This window comes from Phoca vitulina, unplaced genomic scaffold (assembly GCF_004348235.1).
Source record: "Phoca vitulina isolate PV1807 unplaced genomic scaffold, GSC_HSeal_1.0 scaffold10, whole genome shotgun sequence".
NCBI classification, from domain to species: domain Eukaryota; kingdom Metazoa; phylum Chordata; class Mammalia; order Carnivora; family Phocidae; genus Phoca; species Phoca vitulina.
Window position 1 is genome coordinate 48,282,366 of NW_022589713.1, and position 15,752 is coordinate 48,298,117.

General features: G+C 35.3%; 1 non-coding gene across 1 annotated transcript; it reads right to left on the reverse strand.

Moving 5' to 3' along the window:
* Positions 1–15,416: 15,416 nt before the first annotated feature.
* Positions 15,417–15,542, reverse strand: LOC116635375. Its single transcript, XR_004300157.1, has one exon. It is a non-coding gene; the product is annotated as a U6atac minor spliceosomal RNA (small nuclear RNA).
* Between the last annotated feature and the right edge of the window lie 210 nt (positions 15,543–15,752).

The window sequence follows — 15,752 nt, forward strand, 5'->3', positions numbered from 1 at the left end:
AAGTAATAAAAGTGCTCGATGTTAGTGTAGTTTCAGGAGAAAAAATTAAATTTCATATTCTATTAGTAGGATTAAATGTTGACATCACGTTACAGAGAGGATTTGTCAATCAGTATCAAATTTCAATATTTCTGAGTCTCTTGGTCAATTTTTACTTCTAATAATTTAATGTTAGAACAATTTTAAAAAATGAATTTCCTTACAGCCTTATTTTTAACAAATATATAAATTCCAATCAATAGGAGAATGGCTTCTGTAGTTACATAATATTGTTATTATGTTATGGACTATGGATATAGATATGTTATGGAATATCATTAAACATTTCCTTTTTTCCTTTATTTTTTAAAACACTGTCAACTACTGATCTCTAAATGTCTCTATGATTCTGCTTTTTCTAGATGTAATATAGTTGGGATTATAGGGTAAATAGCCCTTTCAAATTGGTTTCTTTCACTTTGTAAGATGCATTTAGGGCTCTTCCATATCTTTTTATGACTTGATCCTAATTTCTTTTTAGCACTGAATAATATTCCATCGTAGATATACCACAGCTTATATGTCCATTCACCTACTGAAGGACACTTGGTTGCTTCCAAGTTTTGGTAATTATGGATATAGCTGCTATAAACATCCATGCACAGCATTTTCTGTGGACATGTTTTCAAGCACTTTGGGTAATATCAAGGAGTGCAATTTTTGGATTGTATGAAAAAAAATATGTTCAGTTTTGTGAGAAACTGCCAGTCTTTGAAAGAGTCTACACCATTTTACATTCCCAAAGAAAATTTCTTTGCTTCACATCCTTGCCAGCATTTGGTCCTGTCAGTGTTCTGGATTTTGGCCATTCTAATAGTATATCGTTGTTTTAACTTGCATTTTTCTAATGACATTAGTGTGGAGCATTTTTTCATATGCTTTCTTATTAGTTGCTTATCTGTTTTAGTGAGGTATTTGTTTAAGTCTTGTCCGTTTTTTTTTAACTGGGTTGTGCATTTTCTTATTGTTGAGTTTTAAAAGTTCTTTGTCTATTTTGGCTAGCAGTCCTTTATCAGATTTTTCTATTGCAAATATTTCTCCCAGTTTATGTCCCTTTGTCTTCTCATTCTTTGGTATTGTCTTTCACAGAGCAGAATTTTTTATTTTAATGAAATCCAGATTATCAATTCTTTTTTTCTTGGACCCTGTGTTTTGTGTTGTATCTAAGAATTCATTGTCATGCCCACAGTTATCTAGATTACCTTCTATATTATATTCTCAGAGCTTTATCATCTTGTGTTTTACATTTAGGTCTATGATCAATTTTGAGTTAATTTTTGCAAAGGATATAAGGTCTGTATCTGGATTCATTTTTTGTTGGCATATGTTCTTTATGTTCTTAAAAGAATATGTAATATGTTGTTATTAGATGACATAGTCTATAGATGTCAATTATTTCCAGTTGACTGATTGTGTTGTTGATTTCTACTGTGTTCTAAACTGATTTTAACTACTTGGTATGTCCACTTGCAATAGAGCAATGACAAAATCTCTAACCAAAATAGTGGATTCACCTATTTCTCCTTACAGCTTTATCAGTTTCTCCTCAAGTATTCTGATGTTCTGTTTTTAGGTGCATATGCATTAAAGATTGTGATATTTTCTTGGATTATTGACCCTTTATTACTATGTAATGTCCCTCTTTATCCCTTATAATTTTCCTTGCTCTGACATCTGCTCTATCTGAAATTAATATAAGTACTCCTGGTTTCTTTTTAGTGTCAGCATGGATTTCTTTCTCAACTCTTTTCATCTGCACCTATCTTTATATTTAAAATGGATTTCTTGTAGACAAGATATAGTTGGGTCTTATTTTTTGACTACTCTGATAACTTCTGTCTTTTAATTAGTATATTTAGACCATTGGCCTTTAAAATGATTATTGAGGGGCGCCTGGGTGGCTCAGTCGTTAAGTGTCTGCCTTCAGCTCAGGTCATGATCCCGGAGTCCTGGGATCGAGCCCCGCATCGGGCTCCCTGCTCGGCGGGAAGCCTGCTTCTCCCTCTCTCACTCCCCCTGCTTGTATTCCTTCTCTCACTGTGTCTCTCTCTATCAAATAAATAAAATCTTAAAAATAAATAAATAAATAAAATGATTATTGATATAGTTGGGTTAATATCTAACACATTTGTTAGTGTTTTCTATTTGTTGCCCTTGTTTTTTTGTTTCAGTTTCTGGCTTTCACTCTTTTATGGCTTTCCACTGTCTTTTGTGGTTTTAAGTATTTTATGTGATTCAATTTTCCTTTTTATCTTCGCATATCTCTTTCATATTGGATGAAATCAGGCACATTCAGGGTGGTATGGTTGTAGACTTCACTTTTGAAGGATACTTTTGTGAGGATACAGAATTCTAAGCTGGTGGGTTTTTTTTCTGTCAACACTTAATATTTCACTCCACTCTCTTCTTGATTTCATGGCTTCTAAGAAGTGTAGGTATTTTTTACCGACGTGAAAAAATAAATCATGATACATTCATAAAACCAGTTGCAAATTTTTTTAAATGTAGATCTTTATATATTGGCATATAAATATTAAAATTTGGTGATGATGATATAAAGTAGCATCCACTTGGAAAACAGAAATAAATAGAGTTCTGAAATTGGAATTTCTAAACTGACAACTCATTGCCAAAGCCATCGCTGCCATAAAAGAACAGTATTCAATGATCATCTTAGGAGGGCAACTCCTGGGTTAATAGTAAGTACACCATGGACAACTGGATTCTAGTTTAACACACAGAACTCTCAGGAAAAAAAGAAAAACCCACAGTTGACCCTGCTAGGCACAGAGAACAAGCTGACCATGGGCAGAATGAGTACATCACAGAGAACCACCTTGTCTCTTCAAGAGAAAACATGAGCTGACCACATAGCAGAAGGCCATGAGGCAGACTTTATGATATGACCCATGAAAGAGTGTGTGACAATATGCTTCTTATAGCCTATAAGTGACATAGTGCATAATCTGTAAGGGATACAGATAGGCTACAGGATTCTGTGGGATTACATGTACCCAGAACTTAACCATTACTAACTAATAGTATTTTCTGATTTTTCTCATAAAATTAATGAAAAAAAAATCAAACAATATTTTAAAAATCCTAGCATATCTAGCTGATATTTTCCCTTCCCTGCCTCCATCTCCCACAATCTCAACACACCCGGTTTATGGTGAAGAGATGCCTAAAATAACTGGAACTTTTGGTGCCACAGCTGTCCCTTATACGAGTAATAAATAGGTACAGACACTGTCAGATTTTTTTTATTACTCTAATGCATTTTCTAGACTTGTGTATAGTTTCTTACCCCATATATTTTCCAGTTGAATGACTTCTTCAAAGTACTTTTGTATTGTGGAAATGGACATGTGTGCTGTTTATCTAGGCTGCAAATAAGTATTTTCTTTCAAGTAGGAAAAGGAGTGGAAACCCATTTACTTGTTCAAAAGCAATTCAATTTCCTTGTTGACTGTCAAACAAGCCAGGGATGAAATTGATCAATTTCAGAAAAGTAATGAAAAGAATTGTCTAGGGATTCTAAAGGGTCTATTTTGGGAGAAAATCAGTATGTAGATATACTCCAAGCTAATGAAATTATAGGCAAACCGAGTAACTACAATCTTTTTATATCAACATCATTAACAGAAAAATATTTATTTGGTTTCTTACTATGTATGGCATAGATTTGAGCCAACGTTCTTTGTGGTTCCTCATGTGCTAAGTTCCTCATGTCATATTTTGGTCTTGTAGTTATTTCAGCTGATCATGGCAGCACTGATGAGATTTCTGTTGGGTAAAAGGAAACTGAATCTATGTGTGTGTATGTTTGCATTGTGAGGTAGGATGAACTGCTATAGAGAGTGGAGAAGAAGTTGCTAACAATTGGGGAGAGAAAACAGATGAAGGGTTTTGTTAGGTAGAAATTATGATGCTATATTCAGGTATATGGCAAAACCAAAAGAACTGGTTGGATCATAGTAGGAGACACATTTTCCCAAGTGGTAGTTTGACATCATGGAAGAACTCAAAAATGTAGTTGGTGGAGTGAATTTTATCTTGGAAATATTTAAAGTGTTGATCATTTTAAAATTTGAGATTAAGATTGATAGTAGCACATGAGGAAGATTTCTCTAGTACCAAGAACAAAATTGATTGGAGCAATAATCAGTGAAAGACAGAAAACAAATAAACAAAAAAACCCAGAGACATCAGGTTTGTGTGAGAAGGCAAGAGACTGTACTTAAGTGCTGGAAGGATACAAATAAAGAAAAGAAGTTTTAAAGGGGTTGTGACTGTGATTCATCACAACAAGAGTAAAGATAATGTGACTTGTGGAATCAGACTTCCTTTGATACCTGGACACTGGGCTCCTAGGACTCAGAGAATCTGGTTTCTCTCTCCATCAGTGACATCCACTAGCTGGTGTGTTAGAAAACCAGATATTTATACTTTAAAAACCTTAGGTCCTTTATCTGATAAGAAGGAAAGTGGACTAGACCAAAGTGTGCTCTTTCTATTTCAAGTGACCTCACTCTCTTATCCCATGACTGAACCTGACGTTGTTAATAATCATGGAGCTTTCCCATTGGGTACAAATAAAGCCTCACTATTCTTATCAGTCAGGTTCTCCAGGCAGCCAGTACCAACTGAAGAAATTGTGCTTTCACAACAAAATCAGTTTCTAATATAGAATGTAGGTGTTATCTAATATCTCTTCTTGTTCTAGTGTTTTCATCATGATTCAGCTGTTTGCAGTTTACGTAAACAGAGGAGCAGAAGATGCTTTGATGGACACAGGAGAGCTGAAAAAAAGAAGTGGGGCAAAGAAGCTGGAGAAGGCGTGTGAGGAGCAGGCTTGTTCTCACTGGGTATTAGATTTGAATGCCCATGGTTACCACAACTATAATCTTTTAATCAGAAATAAGGATGCTCAATGGAACAAGTACTGGGTAAAGGTTGCTGCACTAAGAAACTGATAGGAAATTAATGTCACAATAAGCAGGTATCAAACTGAAAGTCCTTTTCTCTTGCTGGAGAAAGGAGGTGCATATTATCTTTCCCACTTAGAAGAGCATTGAGGACTCAGGCAGCATGTTGGGCAGAGTAAGGGTAATAATAAGACCAACTGGCCAAAAGCAAAGGCAGGTATGTCTAGAATCTTGGACTCTGTCAACAATTCACAGAGATAAGGGACGTCCCTGCACCATTTAATGTCTAATTTTATGATACCTCTAGTCTAAGTTAGTTTCTTATGCACATTTGAATATGGGGCATAAAAACAAAGTTGGTGCCCCTCTCAAGTGTATTCATTCCCTACTTGCTGCAAGGACTTTGGCGAATAGACATGCATGTGCATGCACGTGTGCACACACACACATACACACACACACACACAGACTTCTAATTGCCTGTTTTTCCCAGTGAAGAAAACCCAAGTCAATAAGACTCCAATTTTGTAGCTTGCAGACTAATGTCTATGATATAGTATATAATTATTTCAATAAACTATTTCCATAGAGGGCTTTACAGCCTGTCCTGAGTGTAAATGAAGGTGATGTACAAGTGGAATTAACTAGAAGTTTCTGATCTTAGGGAGACTTTGGATCTGTGTAAGCAAATCCCATCTCATTTTGTCTTCATTAATAAATTCCTTCCCTATTTTCATTTTTTTTATTAAGGAAGAACTTTAATAAAGTAGTTTCATTAAATTCTACATTAAATGTTAATTGTATAGACTAATAATCCAGATGTTACAGGTTTATTTAAAATATATCACATCTCTTAATTATAAGTAACCATACAACAATATGACTATTAAGCTTATTTTCTAGTTATGATGCCAAATGATCTTAACTTTTAAATTGTGATATCTCAATTCATTCCTCTACATGCATGGAAGATATTTGCCTCTTCTCATATGACTGTATTCTCTAACAGGTCTTCATTATTTTGTCAAGCTCTCATATATTCTCTATTTTCTTTGGTTTCACATAGAGCTGGTGCTTTCCTCGTTTTGTTTAGAGGCAAATATATACTTCCCAGGCATTAGCTTTTTCTCTCACTTTTATCGTCTGTCTCTTCTACTTTGGTACATCCTTGCATTCCTAACTAAGAACCTCTCATTAGAATCTTCCCTAGTTTCACCAAAATCATTCTTCTGCCTTGGGATTTCATGCAATTTCTTACTTCATTTTGACTCATTTCCTGTTGTTACACTGCTCCCCTGTTTCTTCATATTTTTTATAGATAGATTATCATCAGAATCAGGGTCCAAACCTACCAGTCCTTCTAATAGTAAATGCATTCCTTACACTGACACTCATTGCTTATATATATTTTTTTCTGCATTCTCTTGATTAGGGATACCATAGATCTGGCTTTCTTTCTTACTAGTCCATCAATCCTATATTTTTTTTAAATGAATTTCTTTTGCTGATAAAATCCATGCATTTATGTGATATCTTCTTACATTTGGTCTTAATCACCCTTCTCTGAGACATTCTCTTCAATTTTATTCTCAGAGATCATCACAGTGAAAACATGGGAGGAAATCAGAGAGACAACGGAAACATTGCTGTGAACAGAAGACCTAGGACCAACACAGAAACAGACTAAAAATATGGCAGGTGTGGTGGCAGAGGTGTTCATAAAGCATGGCAAGGTAATTAAAGGGAACTTCTTGGTGGCCTATGAGATCAGAAAAAAAAAAAAAAATGAGGACAATCAATGAATAGGGACACTGACAATTCCACACCCAATGGTGAGGAGTGTAAATCAACTCAAGTGTTCCAAAAGGCAATTTGACAATTTGTATCCATTCTCAAAGTGGTTCTTACCCTCTGAAAATTTTCTAGGAAAAATTTGCCCCAAACTGTAATATGACAGTTGCTCAAAGTTGGATTCAGATAATTGTATCAGTGTAAACCACTTACTTTCTACTCCTAAGGCCACCATCCTAGGCTGTATGCTTATATATTTTTTCAAGCCTGTACTGTTACTTCCTGATTTCCCCTTTACCCTTCCCACAATGGTCAGATTGATATTCCTGAGATATTAGCTTTTAAATCTTATTTCCCTGTTTGGAGAACCTGTCATTGTTGCCTATAAACTAAAGCATCAACTTCTGAATGTATCTGGCTATTTGCCACACTCTCCCTGACTTTCCACATCGAGGCAAAAGTCTTGTTGCTTTTCAGAATAAACTCTAACTTCTGTTCACCTGTTCTGTGGCCTGGGCCAGTGACCTTCTGTTTGCCCTTCCGTAAGAAGTTTCCACCATTGCTATCCCACTCTTTGCCATGGGAGGCTGACTAGCAGGGATTAGGTAACAGAGATACCATGCCCACTGGCTTTTGGTAGAGTTTGCCCAGTGGGGAGACCAGAGAAGTGGAGGGTAGTGGAGTTAAGGGTATATATTCCCTCTTGATGAGGTTGCTTTAGGCTGATTTTTTTTTTCCCTTGAGAGAGGCCTCTGCTTTTCCAGCTCAATATAAAATTATTCTTTCTGGGTTCTGATAACCTCTCCCATTCCTCATGCCTTCACGTGGAGGGTAGTAACAGGGCTGCTGCTGCAGGCCTTGCATACCTGTGCTGTTACTGGTGATTTGTCTTAGCTCACACACATCTTCGCAGTTAAATCCTTTGTAAATGAGCCATCCTCAAATTATCCTTATTTGAGTATGTCCTCTGCTGTCTTTGGGATCCTGAATGATACACAACACTTTTCAGGAAGTTTTGTTTTACTTTTGTTTTTGTTTTTTAAGATCTTTGATAGATTCTGATACCTAACGCTAATGACCTTATAGAATATAAGGACTTTTGGACTGTATCCTAAGAACACTAAGCAGTAAGACATCTATAAAAGGTTAAAGGAGGGGCAAGATGCTTATAAGATTTGTTGTGAAAGTACAACTTTGGTTGGTATAAACTTGATTTATAGGGAGACACAGTGAGTTAGAGAGACTAGTTAGTAGCTGTTGCAATTGTCAAGCTAAATATTTTCAGATTGGACGGAAGTGGTAAAAATGAAAGAATCTGAGGAAGGATCATATATCATAAATAGGAGGTAATTAGGTATTCTTGGCAGAATAATGGCTCCCCAAATATGTCTGCATCCTAGTCTCTAGAATTTGCACATTACCTTACGTAAGCAAGGGCGAATTAAGGTTACTAATCAGCTGCCCTTAAAATACAGACATTATCCTGATTTACCAAGGTGGGCTTAATGGAATCACCAGGGTCCTATAAGTGTAGAAAGACAGAAGAGTGAGAGCTAGAGAAATATTTGAAGACACCACACACCTGGTTTTGAAGATGGAGGAAAGGACCTGTAGCCAAGGAAAGCAGGCAGCCTCAAGCAGCTGGAAAAGGCAAGCAAACAGCTTCTCCCCTGGAGCCTCCAGAAGAAATGCAGCCCTGTCAATCCTTTGATTTTATCTCAGTGAGACCCATTTCAGATTCAGATCTGGATCTTCAGGATTACAAGATAATAAATTTGTGCTCTTTTAAGCCACAAAGTTTGTGGTAATTTGCTACAGCAGAAATAGAAAATTAACCTGCTAGATTCTCCTTTGTGCACCAAACGGATAGTGACATTGTTTATTGGCATAAGGAACATCAAAAGAGTACCCAGTTCAGGTGCAAGTTGAAAAACTAAGTTTCAATATGCACATAGATGTCTTTGGAGATATCAAGTAGCCACCAAATTATATGAAAATAAGGCTTAGAGGTGTATGTTTGGCAGTAATGTTAGCTTTCACTGATTGGATTCACTAGATTTCAGGTACTGTTATAAGCACTATATATATATATATGTATATACTATATATATATATACACACACACAGGAATAGCAGTAGAAGCAATACAAACTTGTTTAGAGAATTAAATATATATATTCCACTAGCTATAGGATTAGAAGCTTCTTTATGTCTCTATTTCCTCATTTGTTAAACAGCATATGGTTATGGATCTATATATCCATATAGATGTAAATATATACAGATATAGATTATGTGGACATTGTATATGTATATCTATATTCCTAGTAACCCTAGTAACCCTTCATCCCTTCACAAGATGGTAAGATGGTCTATGCCAGTGCTTGCAACCACTGCATGAATGAGAACTTTCTGTGTATAGGTGTAACTGAAGTAGGGGTAAAGAGGAGACAGAGATTTCTAGAGACTTTAGAGGGATGGTGGAGTAGAGTCCAGGACTGTGCCTTAAGAAACTACAGGAGCTAATGGCCAGTAGGGATGGGTGTATGTGCAGAGGGGAAGGAGAAGAAATATTCAGAGGAGTGAGGAGGGGCCGTCCCAGGAGCTGGGGAAGCAGAGCTTTATGAATGGCCGGCAGCATCAGAAGCTCCTAGGACATCCACTAAGATGATTAAAAACAGGCACCCAATTTTAGTTTGACCTCTAGGTACAAAAGGCTGCCTACTTCTTCACATACTGGCCCATACAGTAAATTACTTTATTTAACCTTCTACTATGAACAATTTCAAAGACACGTAAGTGGGGAAAATAGTGTAATGTATTCATCACATAGATATGATATTAATATTTGAACATTCTTTTGCTTCATCTCTTCTTTCTGAAGTATTTAATAAAATTATGGTATCATCTTTATCCCTCATTATTTCAGTTTCTATTTATAACATACAAGGACACTTCTTTATGCAACCACTGCATCATTGTTGAACTCAATAAAATGAACAGTTTTGTATTATAATCAAATACTAAGTCTACAGTCAAAAAAACATTTTCCCTCTTGTCTCAAAAATGACCTTATTCAATGGCTTATTAAACAGATTAAAATTTGATCTTTGCAAATTTAAAAATACTTGCATATGAACATTTTATTTGTTTTGTTTGCATTTGGTTGTTAGTAAAATTTAGTATATTTTCTCATCGTCATTTGTATTTCTATTTCAGTGTACTGGATTTTCTTATTCTTTGACTTTTTTTCTGTAGGAGGCCTCTGTTTATTAATACTGATAAAAATTCTTTGAAAAATATTTTATTTGTAATTATATAAATATAAAATATGTGTAAATTATACGTTAAGTATTTTACTATCTTTTAATAAAATTTATCTTTAGTAACGTTTTTAATATTTGCTTCAAATTTAATTTTTTTTTGGAATTCATGTTACAATTAGTAATGCCTTCCTCTTCAAGTAAGATACAAACTAACCACTTACGCTTTTTTAGAATTTTTAAATATATTATTATATTTAAAATTTTAATTGGACTGCTTTTGTAGTATAAAGAGAGAAGGATTCAGCATTTTTTTCCTCTTTTCCCAAAGAGGGTCACATCATTTGTCTGAACTATTGTCCTTATCACATATTTACTCCAATATTAATATTTAAGGCTGTGTGAAATCTTTAAGTCATTTCATTGATTTTTATATCTCTTTGAATGCTAGAAAAAAAAATTAAGCTATAATGGTCTATTGTCTGGTAGGCATCTTTCTTTCTTGCACATTAATTCTTTAAAGTTTCCTATCAATTTTACTGTATTATTTTCCAAGTCTGTTTCCCTTATTGCCTGCCCTTAGTGTCTTTTCTCTCTCCCACCTCTCTCTCCCAGGCCCACCCTCTGACTTACACACACACACACACACACACACACACACACACCACCTCAGATATACACTATAAACTATTGGTGAGTTGATACATTATGCTATGCTTGTATAAACTAATAAACTTCCTATAAACTAAGAAACTAATAAACCTCCTATAAATTCATTTGAAATGGAAATGTAAATATCATGGCAGAAAGTACTGTTATAAGCACTATATATATGTATATGTATACATATATATACATATATATGTGTATATATATATATATATATACACATACATACATCCTTCCCTATTGGCCATTAGCTCCTGGTGTCTTTGCAACGTTGAGTTTTCTTATCCAAGACCAGCCAGTTACATGTTCTGCTTTATTCAAACTTTCTTTGATGTTGTTAAGTAGAGCTTTAAGTTTTTATTCTTATAGTATTTTACTTAATAACTTCATTCAGAGCCATGACATTTTTTCTGGGCACTAATGTGAAAGGAACTTCTTCTCTCATTATATTCTCTAACCTGTTCTTGTTTGTATAAATGAAATACATTGATTTTGCAACCAGACACTCTATTGGATTCCTATTTTTTTTTCTTTCTTTTTTTCCTCTCATTATATGTTTTCTGGCATATATTGATAACATAAAATAATAATAATTCAAATAATAATAATTTTGTCTCTTTCAATCCATATTTTCATCTCTTATTTTATACTCTTAACTAATTGCTTTGACTGGTATAGTCACAATATTGATAAATCATAGTGATATTTCTGGGTATTTTTAAATGTTTCTAGGCATTGTCTGAATGTGTGCATTTGTGTGTGTGTGTTTGTGAATGACAGAGAGAGAGAGAGAAGTCCTGTCAAAATTACCCATCTGTTTCTATTTCTTTAAGAATATACAATCAGAAATGGCTATTGGACATTTTTTCTAGAGCGTTTTAGTAGCATTTGTAGTTAATTTAATTAATTTTTATCTTTTTAAAAAATATACCCATGTGGTATATCTATTCAGTGGAGTATTCAGCCATAAAAAGGAATGAAATCTTGCCATTTGTGACAAAATGGATGGACGTAGAGGGTATTATTCTAAAATGAAATAAGTCAAACAGTGAAAGACAAATGCCATATGATTTCCCTTATATGTGGAATTTAAAGAACAAAACAAATAAATTAACAAGCAAACAAAAAGAAGAAGCAGACCCACAAATACAGAAAACAAACTGGTGGTTGCCAGAGGGGAGAGGGATTGGGGGATAGGCAAAATGGGTGAAGGGAAGTGGGAGATATAGGCTTCCAGGTAAGGAATGAATAAGTCATGGGGATGAAAGGTAAAGAATAAGGAATATAGTCAATGGAATTGTAATAATGTTGTATGGAGACAGATTGTAGCTACACTTGTGGTAAGCATAATATATCAACTCACCAAATCACTATGTGGTACACCTGAAACTAATATAACATTGTGTGTCCACTATAGTTCAATATGAAAAATACACATTTATAGAAAGTGATAGCTATAGATTTTAGAAGGGCATTTTTCTGTAGGATCTTCTCACATCAGTTTGATTTTAATAAAAATCTAAGTGTGCAACTCAAAAATAAAATCCTAAAGCCTCTATAAAAAAATTAGGAGGGCTCCTGGGTGGCTCAGTTGGTTAAGCATCTGCCTTTGGCTCAGGTCATGATCCTAGGTCCTGGGATCAAGTCCTGCATTGAGCTCCCTGCTCAGCAGGGAGTCTGCTTCTCCCTCTGCTCCCTTGAACCTCCCCCCCACCCGCTCGTGCATGCCTTCTCACTCCCTCTCCTCACAAAAATAAATAAAATCTTAAAAAAATATTCTTAAAAAATTAGGACTAATAAATGGATTCAAAAAAGTTGAAAGATAAAAAAAATCAGCACACAAAAATCAATTGTCTTTCCATACACTAACATTTCCATTTACAATACCCTGAAAAAGAATAAAATACTTAGGAATAAATTTGATCAAGGAGGTGAAGACTTATACATTAAAAACCATAAAACATTTTTGAAAGAAATTGAAGCAGACACAGATAAATGCAAAAACATTTAAAAAATACACATAAATTTTACAACTATGCCTGTGGTTTTACAGTATATTTTCTCTATTTTTTTAAAAGATTTTATTTATTTATTTGAGAGAGAGAGAATGAGAAAGAGAGAGAGCACATGAGGGGGGGAGGGTCAGAGGGAGAAGCAGACTCTCCGCTGAGCAGGGAGCCCGATGTGGGACTGGATCCTGGGACTCCAGGATGATGACCTGAGCTGAAGGCAGTCGCTTTAACCAACTGAGCCACCCAGGTGCCCCTATTTTCTCTATTTCTTAAGAGATGATTATTTACCTTTGCTTTTTTACTAATGTGTGATTAAGTTACCTTTTTAAATCTATCTCAAAAAGCTAGATGTTATTAGATTTTTTTTAAAGATTTTATTTATTTATTTGAGAGAGAGAGAGCATGAAGGGGTGAGGGGCAGAGGAAGAAGTAGACTCCCCGGCTGAGCGGGGAGCCTGATGCTGGGTTTGATCCCGGCTCTCTGGGATCATGACCTGAGCCGAAGGCAGATGCTTAACTGACTGAGCCACCCAGGCACCCCAAGCTAGATGTTATTAGATTTTAAAAATCAGTACCTAAATTTATATATGAAGGCTATTTTTATTACCTATTTACTAAATCATTACCTTGTGTGTTTCTTTTTCCTTTTAGTTTTCTTTTTTTCAACTGCATTGTTCTTTTTCTTAATGATTTTGAAAAAAAGTCATTCATTTTCTTCTCTCTTGTTTAATAATGCAAGTGTTTAACATTCTGCAATGTCTTTTCATACAGTTTAAATGCTTGATTTCATATTCAGAGACTTTATTATTGCTATTTTTATAGTGTACAGTTGGGATTTTGATTTTCTCTGTAATTCAGAAGTTGTTCAAGAGGAAGTTTTAAAATATTTCCAAGTAGATGAGTTTTAAAACTTTTCTAATTATGCTATTATTTACCAAAGTCATTACATGGTGGTCTATAATATTTCTACTTAGAAAATAACAAAGCACAAGGGTATTTTTACTCAGACCATCTATTCAAATATATTTTGAGTGGCTCTTTCCTGACTAATTTCATATCTTATTTAGTCCCTGTGTGTGCCATCGTTATTGTTTTGTTTTGTTTGTCTTATTTGAAGTCTGCTTTTCTATCTACTCTTTTGTTGCCAAGAGCAGCAAAGCAGGGTTAGAAGGAAAGAGAAGATAGACAATGCTTTAGGTTTTGAATATGGAATGCTTAATCATCATTGGAAGAGAGATTTTCAAAAAGCATTTTCCATGTGTTTCTTTAATGATTAGTTTTTAATGATTAGTTTTAATGATTGGCTTAATCATTTTTTAATGATTAGTTCTTTCTCTGTGCTCATTCCTGCATTTCTCCTAGCCAGGGCAAAATAAATGGCAAATTATTATTATTATTTTTTTTGTAGTTTTTAATTTTATTATATTATGTTAGTCACCATACAATACATCATTAGTTTCTGATGTGGTGATCCACGATCCATTGTTTTCGTATAACACCCAGTGCTCCATGCAGTACGTGCCCTCCTTAATACCCATCACCGGGCTAACCAATCCCCCCTCCCCCCTCCCCTCTAGAACCCTGTTTGTTTCTCAGGTCCATAGTCTCTCATGGTTCATCTCTCCCTCCAATTCCCCCCCCCATTTTTCCCTTCCTTCTCCCAATGTCCTCCATGTTATTCCTTATGTTCCACAAATAAGTGAAACAATATGATAATTGACTTTCTCTGCTTGACTTATTTCGCTTAGCATAATCTCCTCCAGTCCCATCCATGTTGATGTAAAAGTTGGGTATTCATCTTTTCTGATGGCTGAGTAATATTCCATTGTATATATGGACCACATCTTCTTTATCCATTCATCTGTTGAAGGGCATCTTGGCTCTTTCCACAGTTTGGCTATTGCGGACATTGCTGCTATGAACATTGGGGTGCATATGGCCCTTCTGTTCACTACATTTGTGTCTTTGGGGTAAATACCCAGTAGTGCAATTGCTGGGTCAAAGGGTAGCTCTATTTTTAAATTTTTGAGGAACCTCCACACTGTTTTCCAAAGTGGCTGTACCAACTTGCATTCCCACCAACAGTGTAAGAGGGTTCCCCTTTCTCCATAACCTCTCCAACATTTGTTGTTTCTTTCCCTGTCCATTTTGGCCATTCTAACTGGTGTAAGGTGGTATCTCAGTGTGGTTTTGATTTGGATTTCCCTGATGGCTAATGATGGTGAACATTTTTTCATGTTCTGTTAGCCATTTGTATGTCTTCTTCAGAGAAGTGTCTGTTCATCTCTTCTGCCCACTTTTTGACTTGATTATTTGTTTTTTGGGTGTTGAGTTTGAGAAGTTCTTTATAGATTTTGGATACAAGCCCTTTATCTGTAGTGTCATTTGCAAATATCTTCTCCCACTCTGTGGGTTGCCTCTTTGTTTGTTGACTGTTTCCTTTGCTGTGTAGAAGCTTTTTATCTTGATGAAGTCCCAAAAGTTCATTTTTGCTTTTGTTTCACTAGCTTTTGGAGATGTATCTTGAAAGAATTTGCTGTGGCTGATGTCAAAGAGGTTACTGCCTATGTTCTCCTCTAGAATTTTGATGGATTCCTGCCTCACATTGAGGTCTTTCATCCACTTTGAGTTTATCTTTGTGAGTGGTGTTAGAGAATGGTCAAGTTTCATTCTTCTGCATGTGGCTTTCCAATTTTCCCAGCACCATTTATTGAAAAAAACATTGGTTAGATGCCACGAAGTAGGTGGCAATGCCTTAACCGTATGCGTGTTGTCAGGCCCAAGGGCCTCTTCCATCCTTGTCAAGGGGAGTGCTAACCTTCTCTCCTTTCATACAACACAATAAATGGCAAATTAAACAATTTTCCCTTTATCCTTTGAGTCATTGATCATCCACAATGGCAGGTATTTTTGTTGTTGTTGTTGTTGTTGTTTTTCTAAAGGGCTTTCAGCTTCTTTACATCTGTATCACAAATGCAATTCCTTCAGTTCACATCCTTCCTTATGAAGCTATCAGTGAGGTGTCTGCTTTACTTTGTCTTTAAGGATTT